The sequence below is a fragment of the Electrophorus electricus genome, chromosome 13, assembly GCF_041902795.1.
Source record: "Electrophorus electricus isolate QZ-2024a chromosome 13, ASM4190279v1, whole genome shotgun sequence".
Classification (NCBI taxonomy): Eukaryota; Metazoa; Chordata; class Actinopteri; order Gymnotiformes; family Gymnotidae; genus Electrophorus; species Electrophorus electricus.
The window spans coordinates 18198772-18218354 of NC_137509.1; the positions used below are offsets into that span (position 1 = coordinate 18198772).

General features: G+C 36.1%; 14 pseudogenes; all 14 read left to right on the plus strand.

Annotated features, from left to right (window-relative positions):
* Positions 1-9: 9 nt before the first annotated feature.
* Positions 10-128, plus strand: LOC145648548 (5S ribosomal RNA; annotated as a pseudogene).
* Positions 129-1671: 1543 nt separating this feature from the next.
* On the plus strand, positions 1672-1790 carry LOC145649164 (5S ribosomal RNA; annotated as a pseudogene).
* Positions 1791-3772: 1982 nt separating this feature from the next.
* On the plus strand, positions 3773-3891 carry LOC145648549 (5S ribosomal RNA; annotated as a pseudogene).
* A 1100-nt stretch (positions 3892-4991) lies between these two features.
* LOC145648550 (5S ribosomal RNA) lies at positions 4992-5110 on the plus strand (annotated as a pseudogene).
* Positions 5111-7091: 1981 nt separating this feature from the next.
* Positions 7092-7210, plus strand: LOC145648551 (5S ribosomal RNA; annotated as a pseudogene).
* Positions 7211-7876: 666 nt separating this feature from the next.
* Positions 7877-7995, plus strand: LOC145648552 (5S ribosomal RNA; annotated as a pseudogene).
* A 1982-nt stretch (positions 7996-9977) lies between these two features.
* LOC145648554 (5S ribosomal RNA) lies at positions 9978-10096 on the plus strand (annotated as a pseudogene).
* Positions 10097-11201: 1105 nt separating this feature from the next.
* On the plus strand, positions 11202-11320 carry LOC145648160 (5S ribosomal RNA; annotated as a pseudogene).
* A 1105-nt stretch (positions 11321-12425) lies between these two features.
* Positions 12426-12544, plus strand: LOC145648555 (5S ribosomal RNA; annotated as a pseudogene).
* A 1107-nt stretch (positions 12545-13651) lies between these two features.
* Positions 13652-13770, plus strand: LOC145648556 (5S ribosomal RNA; annotated as a pseudogene).
* Positions 13771-14875: 1105 nt separating this feature from the next.
* LOC145648329 (5S ribosomal RNA) lies at positions 14876-14994 on the plus strand (annotated as a pseudogene).
* A 1105-nt stretch (positions 14995-16099) lies between these two features.
* LOC145648371 (5S ribosomal RNA) lies at positions 16100-16218 on the plus strand (annotated as a pseudogene).
* A 1107-nt stretch (positions 16219-17325) lies between these two features.
* LOC145648557 (5S ribosomal RNA) lies at positions 17326-17444 on the plus strand (annotated as a pseudogene).
* A 1105-nt stretch (positions 17445-18549) lies between these two features.
* Positions 18550-18668, plus strand: LOC145644604 (5S ribosomal RNA; annotated as a pseudogene).
* Positions 18669-19583: the final 915 nt, after the last annotated feature.

Sequence of the window (19583 nt, forward strand, 5' to 3'; positions counted from 1 at the left end):
GTGTTTAAGGCTTACGGCCACACCAGCTTGAGAACGCCCAATCTCCTCTGACCTTGGAAGCTAAGCAAGTTTGGGCCTGAATAGTACTGAGGTGGGACCCTACCTAGGAATACCAGGTGCTGTAAGCTTTTCTTGCATCACTTTAATTTACTTTCAAGCTGACATGCTCAAATGTGAAGTGCAGTGATTAATAAAAAAAACTATCTGTTAGCACCTGGGAATAGCAGATGCTGTAAGTTTTTTTTGCATCACTTTCATTTACTCTCCAACTCACATGCCTGAATGTGAAGTGCAGTGATTCCTCAAAAATCTATCTGTTAGCACCTTGGACTACGAGATGCTGTAAGCTTCTCTTGCATCACTTTAATTTACTTTCAAGATGACATGCTAGGATGTGAAGTGCAGTGATTAATTAAAAAAACTATCTGTTAGCACCTGGGAATAGCAAATGCTGTAAGTTTTTGTTGCATCACTTTACTTTAATCTGCAACTGACAAGCTTGTATGTGAAGTGTACAGATTAAATATAAATATTTTAGTACCAGGGAATAGCAGGTGCTGTAAGATTGTATTGCATCCCTTTAATTTATGTTCAAGCTATCATGTTCAAATTTGAAGTGCAGTGAATAATTAACTCAAACTATCTGTTAGCACCTGGGAATAGCAGATGCTGTAAGTTTTTTTTGCATCACTTTCATTTACTCTCCAACTCACATGCCTGAATGTGAAGTGCAGTGATTCATCAAAAAACTATATGTTAGCACCTTGGACTACGAGATGTTGTAAGCTTCTCTTGCATCACTTTAATTTACTGTCAAGATGACATGCTAGGATGTGAAATGCAGTGATTAATTAAAAAACTATCTGTTAGCACCTGGGAATAGCAGATGCTGTAAGTTTTTGTTGTATCACTTTACTTTAATCTGCAACTGACAAGCTTGTATGTGAAGTGTACAGATTAAATAGAAATATTTTAGTACCAGGGAATAGCAGGTGCTGTAAGATTGTATTGCATCCCTTTAATTTATGTTCAAGCTATCATGTTCAAATTTGAAGTGCAGTGAATAATTAACTCAAACTATCTGTTAGCACCTGGGAATAGCAGATGCTGTTAGTTTTTTTTGCATCACTTTCATTTACTCTCCAACTCACATGCCTGAATGTGAAGTGCAGTGATTCATCAAAAAACTATATGTTAGCACATTGGACTACGAGATGCTGTAAGCTTCTCTTGCATCACTTTAATTAACTGTCAAGATGACATGCTAGGATGTGAAATGCAGTGATTAATTAAAAAAACTATCTGTTAGCACCTGGGAATAGCAGATGCTGTAAGTTTTTGTTGCATCACTTTAGTTTAATCTGCAACTGACAAGCTTGTATGTGAAGTGTACAGATTAAATAGAAATATTTTAGTACCAGGGAATAGCAGGTGCTGTAAGATTGTTTGCATCCCTTTAATTTATGTTCAAGCTATCATGTTCAAATTTGAAGTACAGTGAATAATTAGTGCCTCCGTATACCAGCTCCGTATTGTAAGCTTTTATTGCATCATTTAATTACATTCAAGATAACATTCTAGAATGTCAAGTGCAGGGATTAATAAAAAAAATTGTCAGATTGGTCTTTGATCATATTTGCTATGATTAGGCAATTTGAGTAAGTGTTTAAGGCTTACGGCCACACCAGCTTGAGAACGCCCGATCTCCTCTGACCTTGGAAGCTAAGCAAGTTTGGGCCTGAATAGTACTGAGGTGGGACCCTACCTAGGAATACCAGGTGCTGTAAGCTTTTCTTGCATCACTTTAATTTACTTTCAAGCTGACATGCTCAAATGTGAAGTGCAGTGATTAATAAAAAAAACTATCTGTTAGCACCTGGGAATAGCAGATGCTGTAAGTTTTTTTTGCATCACTTTCATTTACTCTCCAACTCACATGCCTGAATGTGAAGTGCAGTGATTCCTCAAAAATCTATCTGTTAGCACCTTGGACTACGAGATGCTGTAAGCTTCTCTTGCATCACTTTAATTTACTTTCAAGATGACATGCTAGGATGTGAAGTGCAGTGATTAATTAAAAAAACTATCTGTTAGCACCTGGGAATAGCAAATGCTGTAAGTTTTTGTTGCATCACTTTACTTTAATCTGCAACTGACAAGCTTGTATGTGAAGTGTACAGATTAAATATAAATATTTTAGTACCAGGGAATAGCAGGTGCTGTAAGATTGTATTGCATCCCTTTAATTTATGTTCAAGCTATCATGTTCAAATTTGAAGTGCAGTGAATAATTAACTCAAACTATCTGTTAGCACCTGGGAATAGCAGATGCTGTAAGTTTTTTTTGCATCACTTTCATTTACTCTCCAACTCACATGCCTGAATGTGAAGTGCAGTGATTCATCAAAAAACTATATGTTAGCACCTTGGACTACGAGATGTTGTAAGCTTCTCTTGCATCACTTTAATTTACTGTCAAGATGACATGCTAGGATGTGAAATGCAGTGATTAATTAAAAAACTATCTGTTAGCACCTGGGAATAGCAGATGCTGTAAGTTTTTGTTGTATCACTTTACTTTAATCTGCAACTGACAAGCTTGTATGTGAAGTGTACAGATTAAATAGAAATATTTTAGTACCAGGGAATAGCAGGTGCTGTAAGATTGTATTGCATCCCTTTAATTTATGTTCAAGCTATCATGTTCAAATTTGAAGTGCAGTGAATAATTAACTCAAACTATCTGTTAGCACCTGGGAATAGCAGATGCTGTTAGTTTTTTTTGCATCACTTTCATTTACTCTCCAACTCACATGCCTGAATGTGAAGTGCAGTGATTCATCAAAAAACTATATGTTAGCACATTGGACTACGAGATGCTGTAAGCTTCTCTTGCATCACTTTAATTAACTGTCAAGATGACATGCTAGGATGTGAAATGCAGTGATTAATTAAAAAAACTATCTGTTAGCACCTGGGAATAGCAGATGCTGTAAGTTTTTGTTGCATCACTTTAGTTTAATCTGCAACTGACAAGCTTGTATGTGAAGTGTACAGATTAAATAGAAATATTTTAGTACCAGGGAATAGCAGGTGCTGTAAGATTGTATTGCATCCCTTTAATTTATGTTCAAGCTATCATGTTCAAATTTGAAGTGCAGTGAATAATTAACTCAAACTATCTGTTAGCACCTGGGAATAGCAGATGCTGTAAGTTTTTTTTGCATCACTTTCATTTACTCTCCAACTCACATGCCTGAATGTGAAGTGCAGTGATTCATCAAAAAACTATATGTTAGCACATTGGACTACGAGATGCTGTAAGCTTCTCTTGCATCACTTTAATTAACTGTCAAGATGACATGCTAGGATGTGAAATGCAGTGATTAATTAAAAAAACTATCTGTTAGCACCTGGGAATAGCAGATGCTGTAAGTTTTTGTTGCATCACTTTACTTTAATCTGCAACTGACAAGCTTGTATGTGAAGTGTACAGATTAAATAGAAATATTTTAGTACCAGGGAATAGCAGGTGCTGTAAGATTGTTTGCATCCCTTTAATTTATGTTCAAGCTATCATGTTCAAATTTGAAGTACAGTGAATAATTAGTGCCTCCGTATACCAGCTCCGTATTGTAAGCTTTTATTGCATCATTTAATTACATTCAAGATAACATTCTAGAATGTCAAGTGCAGGGATTAATAAAAAAAATTGTCAGATTGGTCTTTGATCATATTTGCTATGATTAGGCAATTTGAGTAAGTGTTTAAGGCTTACGGCCACACCAGCTTGAGAACGCCCAATCTCCTCTGACCTTGGAAGCTAAGCAAGTTTGGGCCTGAATAGTACTGAGGTGGGACCCTACCTAGGAATACCAGGTGCTGTAAGCTTTTCTTGCATCACTTTAATTTACTTTCAAGCTGACATGCTCAAATGTGAAGTGCAGTGATTAATAAAAAAAACTATCTGTTAGCACCTGGGAATAGCAGATGCTGTAATTTTTTTTGCATCACTTTCATTTACTCTCCAACTCACATGCCTGAATGTGAAGTGCAGTGATTCCTCAAAAATCTATCTGTTAGCACCTTGGACTACGAGATGCTGTAAGCTTCTCTTGCATCACTTTAATTTACTTTCAAGATGACATGCTAGGATGTGAAGTGCAGTGATTAATTAAAAAAACTATCTGTTAGCACCTGGGAATAGCAAATGCTGTAAGTTTTTGTTGCATCACTTTACTTTAATCTGCAACTGACAAGCTTGTATGTGAAGTGTACAGATTAAATAGAAATATTTTAGTACCAGGGAATAGCAGGTGCTGTAAGATTGTATTGCATCCCTTTAATTTATGTTCAAGCTATCATGTTCAAATTTGAAGTGCAGTGAATAATTAACTCAAACTATCTGTTAGCACCTGGGAATAGCAGATGCTGTAAGTTTTTTTTGCATCACTTTCATTTACTCTCCAACTCACATGCCTGAATGTGAAGTGCAGTGATTCATCAAAAAACTATATGTTAGCACATTGGACTACGAGATGCTGTAAGCTTCTCTTGCATCACTTTAATTAACTGTCAAGATGACATGCTAGGATGTGAAATGCAGTGATTAATTAAAAAAACTATCTGTTAGCACCTGGGAATAGCAGATGCTGTAAGTTTTTGTTGCATCACTTTACTTTAATCTGCAACTGACAAGCTTGTATGTGAAGTGTACAGATTAAATAGAAATATTTTAGTACCAGGGAATAGCAGGTGCTGTAAGATTGTTTGCATCCCTTTAATTTATGTTCAAGCTATCATGTTCAAATTTGAAGTACAGTGAATAATTAGTGCCTCCGTATACCAGATGTTGTAAGCTTTTATTGCATCATTTAATTACATTCAAGATAACATTCTAGAATGTCAAGTGCAGGGATTAATAAAAAAAATTGTCAGATTGGTCTTTGATCATATTTGCTATGATTAGGCAATTTGAGTAAGTGTTTAAGGCTTACGGCCACACCAGCTTGAGAACGCCCAATCTCCTCTGACCTTGGAAGCTAAGCAAGTTTGGGCCTGAATAGTACTGAGGTGGGACCCTACCTAGGAATACCAGGTGCTGTAAGCTTTTCTTGCATCACTTTAATTTACTTTCAAGCTGACATGCTCAAATGTGAAGTGCAGTGATTAATAAAAAAAACTATCTGTTAGCACCTGGGAATAGCAGATGCTGTAAGTTTTTTTTGCATCACTTTCATTTACTCTCCAACTCACATGCCTGAATGTGAAGTGCAGTGATTCCTCAAAAATCTATCTGTTAGCACCTTGGACTACGAGATGCTGTAAGCTTCTCTTGCATCACTTTAATTTACTTTCAAGATGACATGCTAGGATGTGAAGTGCAGTGATTAATTAAAAAAACTATCTGTTAGCACCTGGGAATAGCAAATGCTGTAAGTTTTTGTTGCATCACTTTACTTTAATCTGCAACTGACAAGCTTGTATGTGAAGTGTACAGATTAAATATAAATATTTTAGTACCAGGGAATAGCAGGTGCTGTAAGATTGTATTGCATCCCTTTAATTTATGTTCAAGCTATCATGTTCAAATTTGAAGTGCAGTGAATAATTAACTCAAACTATCTGTTAGCACCTGGGAATAGCAGATGCTGTAAGTTTTTTTTGCATCACTTTCATTTACTCTCCAACTCACATGCCTGAATGTGAAGTGCAGTGATTCATCAAAAAACTATATGTTAGCACCTTGGACTACGAGATGTTGTAAGCTTCTCTTGCATCACTTTAATTTACTGTCAAGATGACATGCTAGGATGTGAAATGCAGTGATTAATTAAAAAACTATCTGTTAGCACCTGGGAATAGCAGATGCTGTAAGTTTTTGTTGTATCACTTTACTTTAATCTGCAACTGACAAGCTTGTATGTGAAGTGTACAGATTAAATAGAAATATTTTAGTACCAGGGAATAGCAGGTGCTGTAAGATTGTATTGCATCCCTTTAATTTATGTTCAAGCTATCATGTTCAAATTTGAAGTGCAGTGAATAATTAACTCAAACTATCTGTTAGCACCTGGGAATAGCAGATGCTGTTAGTTTTTTTTGCATCACTTTCATTTACTCTCCAACTCACATGCCTGAATGTGAAGTGCAGTGATTCATCAAAAAACTATATGTTAGCACATTGGACTACGAGATGCTGTAAGCTTCTCTTGCATCACTTTAATTAACTGTCAAGATGACATGCTAGGATGTGAAATGCAGTGATTAATTAAAAAAACTATCTGTTAGCACCTGGGAATAGCAGATGCTGTAAGTTTTTGTTGCATCACTTTAGTTTAATCTGCAACTGACAAGCTTGTATGTGAAGTGTACAGATTAAATAGAAATATTTTAGTACCAGGGAATAGCAGGTGCTGTAAGATTGTTTGCATCCCTTTAATTTATGTTCAAGCTATCATGTTCAAATTTGAAGTGCAGTGAATAATTAACTCAAACTATCTGTTAGCACCTGGGAATAGCAGATGCTGTAAGTTTTTTTTGCATCACTTTCATTTACTCTCCAACTCACATGCCTGAATGTGAAGTGCAGTGATTCATCAAAAAACTATATGTTAGCACATTGGACTACGAGATGCTGTAAGCTTCTCTTGCATCACTTTAATTAACTGTCAAGATGACATGCTAGGATGTGAAATGCAGTGATTAATTAAAAAAACTATCTGTTAGCACCTGGGAATAGCAGATGCTGTAAGTTTTTGTTGCATCACTTTACTTTAATCTGCAACTGACAAGCTTGTATGTGAAGTGTACAGATTAAATAGAAATATTTTAGTACCAGGGAATAGCAGGTGCTGTAAGATTGTTTGCATCCCTTTAATTTATGTTCAAGCTATCATGTTCAAATTTGAAGTACAGTGAATAATTAGTGCCTCCGTATACCAGCTCCGTATTGTAAGCTTTTATTGCATCATTTAATTACATTCAAGATAACATTCTAGAATGTCAAGTGCAGGGATTAATAAAAAAAATTGTCAGATTGGTCTTTGATCATATTTGCTATGATTAGGCAATTTGAGTAAGTGTTTAAGGCTTACGGCCACACCAGCTTGAGAACGCCCAATCTCCTCTGACCTTGGAAGCTAAGCAAGTTTGGGCCTGAATAGTACTGAGGTGGGACCCTACCTAGGAATACCAGGTGCTGTAAGCTTTTCTTGCATCACTTTAATTTACTTTCAAGCTGACATGCTCAAATGTGAAGTGCAGTGATTAATAAAAAAAACTATCTGTTAGCACCTGGGAATAGCAGATGCTGTAAGTTTTTTTTGCATCACTTTCATTTACTCTCCAACTCACATGCCTGAATGTGAAGTGCGGTGATTCATCAAAAAACTATATGTTAGCACATTGGACTACGAGATGCTGTAAGCTTCTCTTGCATCACTTTAATTAACTGTCAAGATGACATGCTAGGATGTGAAATGCAGTGATTAATTAAAAAAACTATCTGTTAGCACCTGGGAATAGCAGATGCTGTAAGTTTTTGTTGCATCACTTTACTTTAATCTGCAACTGACAAGCTTGTATGTGAAGTGTACAGATTAAATAGAAATATTTTAGTACCAGGGAATAGCAGGTGCTGTAAGATTGTTTGCATCCCTTTAATTTATGTTCAAGCTATCATGTTCAAATTTGAAGTACAGTGAATAATTAGTGCCTCCGTATACCAGCTCCGTATTGTAAGCTTTTATTGCATCATTTAATTACATTCAAGATAACATTCTAGAATGTCAAGTGCAGGGATTAATAAAAAAAATTGTCAGATTGGTCTTTGATCATATTTGCTATGATTAGGCAATTTGAGTAAGTGTTTAAGGCTTACGGCCACACCAGCTTGAGAACGCCCAATCTCCTCTGACCTTGGAAGCTAAGCAAGTTTGGGCCTGAATAGTACTGAGGTGGGACCCTACCTAGGAATACCAGGTGCTGTAAGCTTTTCTTGCATCACTTTAATTTACTTTCAAGCTGACATGCTCAAATGTGAAGTGCAGTGATTAATAAAAAAAACTATCTGTTAGCACCTGGGAATAGCAGATGCTGTAAGTTTTTTTTGCATCACTTTCATTTACTCTCCAACTCACATGCCTGAATGTGAAGTGCAGTGATTCCTCAAAAATCTATCTGTTAGCACCTTGGACTACGAGATGCTGTAAGCTTCTCTTGCATCACTTTAATTTACTTTCAAGATGACATGCTAGGATGTGAAGTGCAGTGATTAATTAAAAAAACTATCTGTTAGCACCTGGGAATAGCAAATGCTGTAAGTTTTTGTTGCATCACTTTACTTTAATCTGCAACTGACAAGCTTGTATGTGAAGTGTACAGATTAAATAGAAATATTTTAGTACCAGGGAATAGCAGGTGCTGTAAGATTGTATTGCATCCCTTTAATTTATGTTCAAGCTATCATGTTCAAATTTGAAGTGCAGTGAATAATTAACTCAAACTATCTGTTAGCACCTGGGAATAGCAGATGCTGTAAGTTTTTTTTGCATCACTTTCATTTACTCTCCAACTCACATGCCTGAATGTGAAGTGCAGTGATTCATCAAAAAACTATATGTTAGCACCTTGGACTACGAGATGTTGTAAGCTTCTCTTGCATCACTTTAATTTACTGTCAAGATGACATGCTAGGATGTGAAATGCAGTGATTAATTAAAAAACTATCTGTTAGCACCTGGGAATAGCAGATGCTGTAAGTTTTTGTTGTATCACTTTACTTTAATCTGCAACTGACAAGCTTGTATGTGAAGTGTACAGATTAAATAGAAATATTTTAGTACCAGGGAATAGCAGGTGCTGTAAGATTGTATTGCATCCCTTTAATTTATGTTCAAGCTATCATGTTCAAATTTGAAGTGCAGTGAATAATTAACTCAAACTATCTGTTAGCACCTGGGAATAGCAGATGCTGTTAGTTTTTTTTGCATCACTTTCATTTACTCTCCAACTCACATGCCTGAATGTGAAGTGCAGTGATTCATCAAAAAACTATATGTTAGCACCTTGGACTACGAGATGTTGTAAGCTTCTCTTGCATCACTTTAATTTACTGTCAAGATGACATGCTAGGATGTGAAATGCAGTGATTAATTAAAAAAACTATCTGTTAGCACCTGGGAATAGCAGATGCTGTAAGTTTTTGTTGTATCACTTTACTTTAATCTGCAACTGACAAGCTTGTATGTGAAGTGTACAGATTAAATAGAAATATTTTAGTACCAGGGAATAGCAGGTGCTGTAAGATTGTATTGCATCCCTTTAATTTATGTTCAAGCTATCATGTTCAAATTTGAAGTGCAGTGAATAATTAACTCAAACTATCTGTTAGCACCTGGGAATAGCAGATGCTGTAAGTTTTTTTTGCATCACTTTCATTTACTCTCCAACTCACATGCCTGAATGTGAAGTGCAGTGATTCATCAAAAAACTATATGTTAGCACATTGGACTACGAGATGCTGTAAGCTTCTCTTGCATCACTTTAATTAACTGTCAAGATGACATGCTAGGATGTGAAATGCAGTGATTAATTAAAAAAACTATCTGTTAGCACCTGGGAATAGCAGATGCTGTAAGTTTTTGTTGCATCACTTTACTTTAATCTGCAACTGACAAGCTTGTATGTGAAGTGTACAGATTAAATAGAAATATTTTAGTACCAGGGAATAGCAGGTGCTGTAAGATTGTTTGCATCCCTTTAATTTATGTTCAAGCTATCATGTTCAAATTTGAAGTACAGTGAATAATTAGTGCCTCCGTATACCAGCTCCGTATTGTAAGCTTTTATTGCATCATTTAATTACATTCAAGATAACATTCTAGAATGTCAAGTGCAGGGATTAATAAAAAAAATTGTCAGATTGGTCTTTGATCATATTTGCTATGATTAGGCAATTTGAGTAAGTGTTTAAGGCTTACGGCCACACCAGCTTGAGAACGCCCAATCTCCTCTGACCTTGGAAGCTAAGCAAGTTTGGGCCTGAATAGTACTGAGGTGGGACCCTACCTAGGAATACCAGGTGCTGTAAGCTTTTCTTGCATCACTTTAATTTACTTTCAAGCTGACATGCTCAAATGTGAAGTGCAGTGATTAATAAAAAAAACTATCTGTTAGCACCTGGGAATAGCAGATGCTGTAAGTTTTTTTTGCATCACTTTCATTTACTCTCCAACTCACATGCCTGAATGTGAAGTGCAGTGATTCATCAAAAAACTATATGTTAGCACCTTGGACTACGAGATGCTGTAAGCTTCTCTTGCATCACTTTAATTTACTGTCAAGATGACATGCTAGGATGTGAAATGCAGTGATTAATTAAAAAAACTATCTGTTAGCACCTGGGAATAGCAGATGCTGTAAGTTTTTGTTGCATCACTTTACTTTAATCTGCAACTGACAAGCTTGTATGTGAAGTGTACAGATTAAATAGAAATATTTTAGTACCAGGGAATAGCAGGTGCTGTAAGATTGTATTGCATCCCTTTAATTTATGTTCAAGCTATCATGTTCAAATTTGAAGTGCAGTGAATAATTAACTCAAACTATCTGTTAGCACCTGGGAATAGCAGATGCTGTAAGTTTTTTTTGCATCACTTTCATTTACTCTCCAACTCACATGCCTGAATGTGAAGTGCGGTGATTCATCAAAAAACTATATGTTAGCACATTGGACTACGAGATGCTGTAAGCTTCTCTTGCATCACTTTAATTAACTGTCAAGATGACATGCTAGGATGTGAAATGCAGTGATTAATTAAAAAAACTATCTGTTAGCACCTGGGAATAGCAGATGCTGTAAGTTTTTGTTGCATCACTTTACTTTAATCTGCAACTGACAAGCTTGTATGTGAAGTGTACAGATTAAATAGAAATATTTTAGTACCAGGGAATAGCAGGTGCTGTAAGATTGTTTGCATCCCTTTAATTTATGTTCAAGCTATCATGTTCAAATTTGAAGTACAGTGAATAATTAGTGCCTCCGTATACCAGCTCCGTATTGTAAGCTTTTATTGCATCATTTAATTACATTCAAGATAACATTCTAGAATGTCAAGTGCAGGGATTAATAAAAAAAATTGTCAGATTGGTCTTTGATCATATTTGCTATGATTAGGCAATTTGAGTAAGTGTTTAAGGCTTACGGCCACACCAGCTTGAGAACGCCCAATCTCATCTGACCTTGGAAGCTAAGCAAGTTTGGGCCTGAATAGTACTGAGGTGGGAAGCTACCTAGGAATACCAGGTGCTGTAAGATTTTCTTGCATCACTTTAATTTACTTTCAAGCTGACATGCTCAAATGTGAAGTGCAGTGATTAATAAAAAAAACTATCTGTTAGCACCTGGGAATAGCAGATGCTGTAAGTTTTTTTTGCATCACTTTCATTTACTCTCCAACTCACATGCCTGAATGTGAAGTGCAGTGATTCCTCAAAAATCTATCTGTTAGCACCTTGGACTACGAGATGCTGTAAGCTTCTCTTGCATCACTTTAATTTACTTTCAAGATGACATGCTAGGATGTGAAGTGCAGTGATTAATTAAAAAAACTATCTGTTAGCATCTGGGAATAGCAGATGCTGTAAGTTTTTGTTGCATCACTTTACTTTAATCTGCAACTGACAAGCTTGTATGTGAAGTGTACAGATTAAATAGAAATATTTTAGTACCAGGGAATAGCAGGTGCTGTAAGATTGTATTGCATCCCTTTAATTTATGTTCAAGCTATCATGTTCAAATTTGAAGTGCAGTGAATAATTAACTCAAACTATCTGTTAGCACCTGGGAATAGCAGATGCTGTAAGTTTTTTTTGCATCACTTTCATTTACTCTCCAACTCACATGCCTGAATGTGAAGTGCAGTGATTCATCAAAAAACTATATGTTAGCACATTGGACTACGAGATGCTGTAAGCTTCTCTTGCATCAATTTAATTAATTGTCAAGATGACATGCTAGGATGTGAAATGCAGTGATTAATTAAAAAAACTATCTGTTAGCACCTGGTAATAGCAGATGCTGTAAGTTTTTGTTGCATCACTTTACTTTAATCTGCAACTGACAAGCTTGTATGTGAAGTGTACAGATTAAATAGAAATATTTTAGTACCAGGGAATAGCAGGTGCTGTAAGATTGTTTGCATCCCTTTAATTTATGTTCAAGCTATCATGTTCAAATTTGAAGTACAGTGAATAATTAGTGCCTCCGTATACCAGCTCCGTATTGTAAGCTTTTATTGCATCATTTAATTACATTCAAGATAACATTCTAGAATGTCAAGTGCAGGGATTAATAAAAAAAATTGTCAGATTGGTCTTTGATCATATTTGCTATGATTAGGCAATTTGAGTAAGTGTTTAAGGCTTACGGCCACACCAGCTTGAGAACGCCCAATCTCCTCTGACCTTGGAAGCTAAGCAAGTTTGGGCCTGAATAGTACTGAGGTGGGACCCTACCTAGGAATACCAGGTGCTGTAAGCTTTTCTTGCATCACTTTAATTTACTTTCAAGCTGACATGCTCAAATGTGAAGTGCAGTGATTAATAAAAAAAAACTATCTGTTAGCACCTGGGAATAGCAGATGCTGTAAGTTTTTTTTGCATCACTTTCATTTACTCTCCAACTCACATGCCTGAATGTGAAGTGCAGTGATTCCTCAAAAATCTATCTGGTAGCACCTTGGACTACGAGATGCTGTAAGCTTCTCTTGCATCACTTTAATTTACTTTCAAGATGACATGCTAGGATGTGAAGTGCAGTGATTAATTAAAAAAACTATCTGTTAGCACCTGGGAATAGCAAATGCTGTAAGTTTTTGTTGCATCACTTTACTTTAATCTGCAACTGACAAGCTTGTATGTGAAGAGTACAGATTAAATAGAAATATTTTAGTACCAGGGAATAGCAGGTGCTGTAAGATTGTATTGCATCCCTTTAATTTATGTTCAAGCTAACATGTTCAAATTTGAATTGCAGTGAATAATTAACTCAAACTATCTGTTAGCACCTGGGAATAGCAGATGCTGTAAGTTTTTTTTGCATCACTTTCATTTACTCTCCAACTCACATGCCTGAATGTGAAGTGCAGTGATTCATCAAAAAACTATATGTTAGCACCTTGGACTACGAGATGCTGTAAGCTTCTCTTGCATCACTTTAATTTACTGTCAAGATGACATGCTAGGATGTGAAATGCAGTGATTAATTAAAAAAACTATCTGTTAGCACCTGGGAATAGCAGATGCTGTAAGTTTTTGTTGCATCACTTTACTTTAATCTGCAACTGACAAGCTTGTATGTGAAGTGTACAGATTAAATAGAAATATTTTAGTACCAGGGAATAGCAGGTGCTGTAAGATTGTATTGCATCCCTTTAATTTATGTTCAAGCTATCATGTTCAAATTTGAAGTACAGTGAATAATTAGTGCCTCCGTATACCAGCTCCGTATTGTAAGCTTTTATTGCATCATTTAATTACATTCAAGATAACATTCTAGAATGTCAAGTGCAGGGATTAATAAAAAAAATTGTCAGATTGGTCTTTGATCATATTTGCTATGATTAGGCAATTTGAGTAAGTGTTTAAGGCTTACGGCCACACCAGCTTGAGAACGCCCAATCTCCTCTGACCTTGGAAGCTAAGCAAGTTTGGGCCTGAATAGTACTGAGGTGGGACCCTACCTAGGAATACCAGGTGCTGTAAGCTTTTCTTGCATCACTTTAATTTACTTTCAAGCTGACATGCTCAAATGTGAAGTGCAGTGATTAATAAAAAAAACTATCTGTTAGCACCTGGGAATAGCAGATGCTGTAAGTTTTTTTTGCATCACTTTCATTTACTCTCCAACTCACATGCCTGAATGTGAAGTGCAGTGATTCATCAAAAAACTATATGTTAGCACCTTGGACTACGAGATGCTGTAAGCTTCTCTTGCATCACTTTAATTTACTGTCAAGATGACATGCTAGGATGTGAAATGCAGTGATTAATTAAAAAAACTATCTGTTAGCACCTGGGAATAGCAGATGCTGTAAGTTTTTGTTGCATCACTTTACTTTAATCTGCAACTGACAAGCTTGTATGTGAAGTGTACAGATTAAATAGAAATATTTTAGTACCAGGGAATAGCAGGTGCTGTAAGATTGTATTGCATCCCTTTAATTTATGTTCAAGCTATCATGTTCAAATTTGAAGTGCAGTGAATAATTAACTCAAACTATCTGTTAGCACCTGGGAATAGCAGATGCTGTAAGTTTTTTTTGCATCACTTTCATTTACTCTCCAACTCACATGCCTGAATGTGAAGTGCGGTGATTCATCAAAAAACTATATGTTAGCACATTGGACTACGAGATGCTGTAAGCTTCTCTTGCATCACTTTAATTAACTGTCAAGATGACATGCTAGGATGTGAAATGCAGTGATTAATTAAAAAAACTATCTGTTAGCACCTGGGAATAGCAGATGCTGTAAGTTTTTGTTGCATCACTTTACTTTAATCTGCAACTGACAAGCTTGTATGTGAAGTGTACAGATTAAATAGAAATATTTTAGTACCAGGGAATAGCAGGTGCTGTAAGATTGTTTGCATCCCTTTAATTTATGTTCAAGCTATCATGTTCAAATTTGAAGTACAGTGAATAATTAGTGCCTCCGTATACCAGCTCCGTATTGTAAGCTTTTATTGCATCATTTAATTACATTCAAGATAACATTCTAGAATGTCAAGTGCAGGGATTAATAAAAAAAATTGTCAGATTGGTCTTTGATCATATTTGCTATGATTAGGCAATTTGAGTAAGTGTTTAAGGCTTACGGCCACACCAGCTTGAGAACGCCCAATCTCATCTGACCTTGGAAGCTAAGCAAGTTTGGGCCTGAATAGTACTGAGGTGGGAACCTACCTAGGAATACCAGGTGCTGTAAGATTTTCTTGCATCACTTTAATTTACTTTCAAGCTGACATGCTCAAATGTGAAGTGCAGTGATTAATAAAAAAAACTATCTGTTAGCACCTGGGAATAGCAGATGCTGTAAGTTTTTTTTGCATCACTTTCATTTACTCTCCAACTCACATGCCTGAATGTGAAGTGCAGTGATTCCTCAAAAATCTATCTGTTAGCACCTTGGACTACGAGATGCTGTAAGCTTCTCTTGCATCACTTTAATTTACTTTCAAGATGACATGCTAGGATGTGAAGTGCAGTGATTAATTAAAAAAACTATCTGTTAGCATCTGGGAATAGCAGATGCTGTAAGTTTTTGTTGCATCACTTTACTTTAATCTGCAACTGACAAGCTTGTATGTGAAGTGTACAGATTAAATAGAAATATTTTAGTACCAGGGAATAGCAGGTGCTGTAAGATTGTATTGCATCCCTTTAATTTATGTTCAAGCTATCATGTTCAAATTTGAAGTGCAGTGAATAATTAACTCAAACTATCTGTTAGCACCTGGGAATAGCAGATGCTGTAAGTTTTTTTTGCATCACTTTCATTTACTCTCCAACTCACATGCCTGAATGTGAAGTGCAGTGATTCATCAAAAAACTATATGTTAGCACATTGGACTACGAGATGCTGTAAGCTTCTCTTGCATCAATTTAATTAATTGTCAAGATGACATGCTAGGATGTGAAATGCAGTGATTAATTAAAAAAACTATCTGTTAGCACCTGGTAATAGCAGATGCTGTAAGTTTTTGTTGCATCACTTTACTTTAATCTGCAACTGACAAGCTTGTATGTGAAGTGTACAGATTAAATAGAAATATTTTAGTACCAGGGAATAGCAGGTGCTGTAAGATTGTTTGCATCCCTTTAATTTATGTTAAAGCTATCATGTTCAAATTTGAAGTACAGTGAATAATTAGTGCCTCCGTATACCAGCTCCGTATTGTAAGCTTTTATTGCATCATTTAATTACATTCAAGATAACATTCTAGAATGTCAAGTGCAGGGATTAATAAAAAAAATTGTCAGATTGGTCTTTGTTCATATTTGCTATGATTAGGCAATTTGAGTAAGTGTTTAAGGCTTACGGCCACACCAGCTTGAGAACGCCCAATCTCCTCTGACCTTGGAAGCTAAGCAAGTTTGGGCCTGAATAGTACTGAGGTGGGACCCTACCTAGGAATACCAGGTGCTGTAAGCCTTTCTTGCATCACTTTAATTTACTTTCAAGCTGACATGCTCAAATGTGAAGTGCAGTGATTAATAAAAAAAAACTATCTGTTAGCACCTGGGAATAGCAGATGCTGTAAGTTTTTTTTGCATCACTTTCATTTACTCTCCAACTCACATGCCTGAATGTGAAGTGCAGTGATTCCTCAAAAATCTATCTGGTAGCACCTTGGACTACGAGATGCTGTAAGCTTCTCTTGCATCACTTTAATTTACTTTCAAGATGACATGCTAGGATGTGAAGTGCAGTGATTAATTAAAAAAACTATCTGTTAGCACCTGGGAATAGCAAATGCTGTAAGTTTTTGTTGCATCACTTTACTTTAATCTGCAACTGACAAGCTTGTATGTGAAGAGTACAGATTAAATAGAAATATTTTAGTACCAGGGAATAGCAGGTGCTGTAAGATTGTATTGCATCCCTTTAATTTATGTTCAAGCTAACATGTTCAAATTTGAAGTGCAGTGAATAATTAACTCAAACTATCTGTTAGCACCTGGGAATAGCAGATGCTGTAAGTTTTTTTTGCATCACTTTCATTTACTCTCCAACTCACATGCCTGAATGTGAAGTGCAGTGATTCATCAAAAAACTATATGTTAGCACCTTGGACTACGAGATGCTGTAAGCTTCTCTTGCATCACTTTAATTTACTGTCAAGATGACATGCTAGGATGTGAAATGCAGTGATTAATTAAAAAAACTATCTGTTAGCACCTGGGAATAGCAGATGCTGTAAGTTTTTGTTGCATCACTTTACTTTAATCTGCAACTGACAAGCTTGTATGTGAAGTGTACAGATTAAATAGAAATATTTTAGTACCAGGGAATAGCAGGTGCTGTAAGATTGTATTGCATCCCTTTAATTTATGTTCAAGCTATCATGTTCAAATTTGAAGTACAGTGAATAATTAGTGCCTCCGTATACCAGCTCCGTATTGTAAGCTTTTATTGCATCATTTAATTACATTCAAGATAACATTCTAGAATGTCAAGTGCAGGGATTAATAAAAAAAATTGTCAGATTGGTCTTTGATCATATTTGCTATGATTAGGCAATTTGAGTAAGTGTTTAAGGCTTACGGCCACACCAGCTTGAGAACGCCCAATCTCCTCTGACCTTGGAAGCTAAGCAAGTTTGGGCCTGAATAGTACTGAGGTGGGACCCTACCTAGGAATACCAGGTGCTGTAAGCTTTTCTTGCATCACTTTAATTTACTTTCAAGCTGACATGCTCAAATGTGAAGTGCAGTGATTAATAAAAAAAACTATCTGTTAGCACCTGGGAATAGCAGATGCTGTAAGTTTTTTTTGCATCACTTTCATTTACTCTCCAACTCACATGCCTGAATGTGAAGTGCAGTGATTCCTCAAAAATCTATCTGTTAGCACCTTGGACTACGAGATGCTGTAAGCTTCTCTTGCATCACTTTAATTTACTTTCAAGATGACATGCTAGGATGTGAAGTGCAGTGATTAATTAAAAAAACTATCTGTTAGCACCTGGGAATAGCAGATGCTGTAAGTTTTTGTTGCATCACTTTACTTTAATCTGCAACTGACAAGCTTGTATGTGAAGTGTACAGATTAAATATAAATATTTTAGTACCAGGGAATAGCAGGTGCTGTAAGATTGTATTGCATCCCTTTAATTTATGTTCAAGCTATCATGTTCAAATTTGAAGTGCAGTGAATAATTAACTCAAACTATCTGTTAGCACCTGGGAATAGCAGATGCTGTAAGTTTTTTTTGCATCACTTTCATTTACTCTCCAACTCACATGCCTGAATGTGAAGTGCAGTGATTCATCAAAAAACTATATGTTAGCACATTGGACTACGAGATGCTGTAAGCTTCTCTTGCATCAATTTAATTAATTGTCAAGATGACATGCTAGGATGTGAAATGCAGTGATTAATTAAAAAAACTATCTGTTAGCACCTGGTAATAGCAGATGCTGTAAGTTTTTGTTGCATCACTTTACTTTAATCTGCAACTGACAAGCTTGTATGTGAAGTGTACAGATTAAATAGAAATATTTTAGTACCAGGGAATAGCAGGTGCTGTAAGATTGTTTGCATCCCTTTAATTTATGTTCAAGCTATCATGTTCAAATTTGAAGTGCAGTGAATAATTAGTGCCTCCGTATACCAGCTCCGTATTGTAAGCTTTTATTGCATCATTTAATTACATTCAAGATAACATTCTAGAATGTCAAGTGCAGGGATTAATAAAAAAAATTGTCAGATTGGTCTTTGATCATATTTGCTATGATTAGGCAATTTGAGTAAGTGTTTAAGGCTTACGGCCACACCAGCTTGAGAACGCCCAATCTCATCTGACCTTGGAAGCTAAGCAAGTTTGGGCCTGAATAGTACTGAGGTGGGACCCTACCTAGGAATACCAGGTGCTGTAAGCTTTTCTTGCATCACTTTAATTTACTTTCAAGCTGACATGCTCAAATGTGAAGTGCAGTGATTAATAAAAAAAACTATCTGTTAGCACCTGGGAATAGCAGATGCTGTAAGTTTTTTTTGCATCACTTTCATTTACTCTCCAACTCACATGCCTGAATGTGAAGTGCAGTGATTCCTCAAAAATCTATCTGTTAGCACCTTGGACTACGAGATGCTGTAAGCTTCTCTTGCATCACTTTAATTTACTTTCAAGATGACATGCTAGGATGTGATGTGCAGTGATTAATTAAAAAAACTATCTGTTAGCACCTGGGAATAGCAAATGCTGTAAGTTTTTGTTGCATCACTTTACTTTAATCTGCAACTGACAAGCTTGTATGTGAAGTGTACAGATTAAATAGAAATATTTTAGTACCAGGGAATAGCAGGTGCTGTAAGATTGTATTGCATCCCTTTAATTTATGTTCAAGCTATCATGTTCAAATTTGAAGTGCAGTGAATAATTAACTCAAACTATCTGTTAGCACCTGGGAATAGCAGATGCTGTAAGTTTTTTTTGCATCACTTTCATTTACTCTCCAACTCACATGCCTGAATGTGAAGTGCAGTGATTCATCAAAAAACTATATGTTAGCACCTTGGACTACGAGATGCTGTAAGCTTCCCTTGCATCACTTTAATTTACTGTCAAGATGACATGCTAGGATGTGAAATGCAGTGATTAATTAAAAAAACTATCTGTTAGCACCTGGGAATAGCAGATGCTGTAAGTTTTTGTTGCATCACTTTACTTTAATCTGCAACTGACAAGCTTGTATGTGAAGTGTAGAGATTAAATAGAAATATTTTAGTACCAGGGAATAGCAGGTGCTGTAAGATTGTATTGCATCCCTTTAATTTATGTTCAAGCTATCATG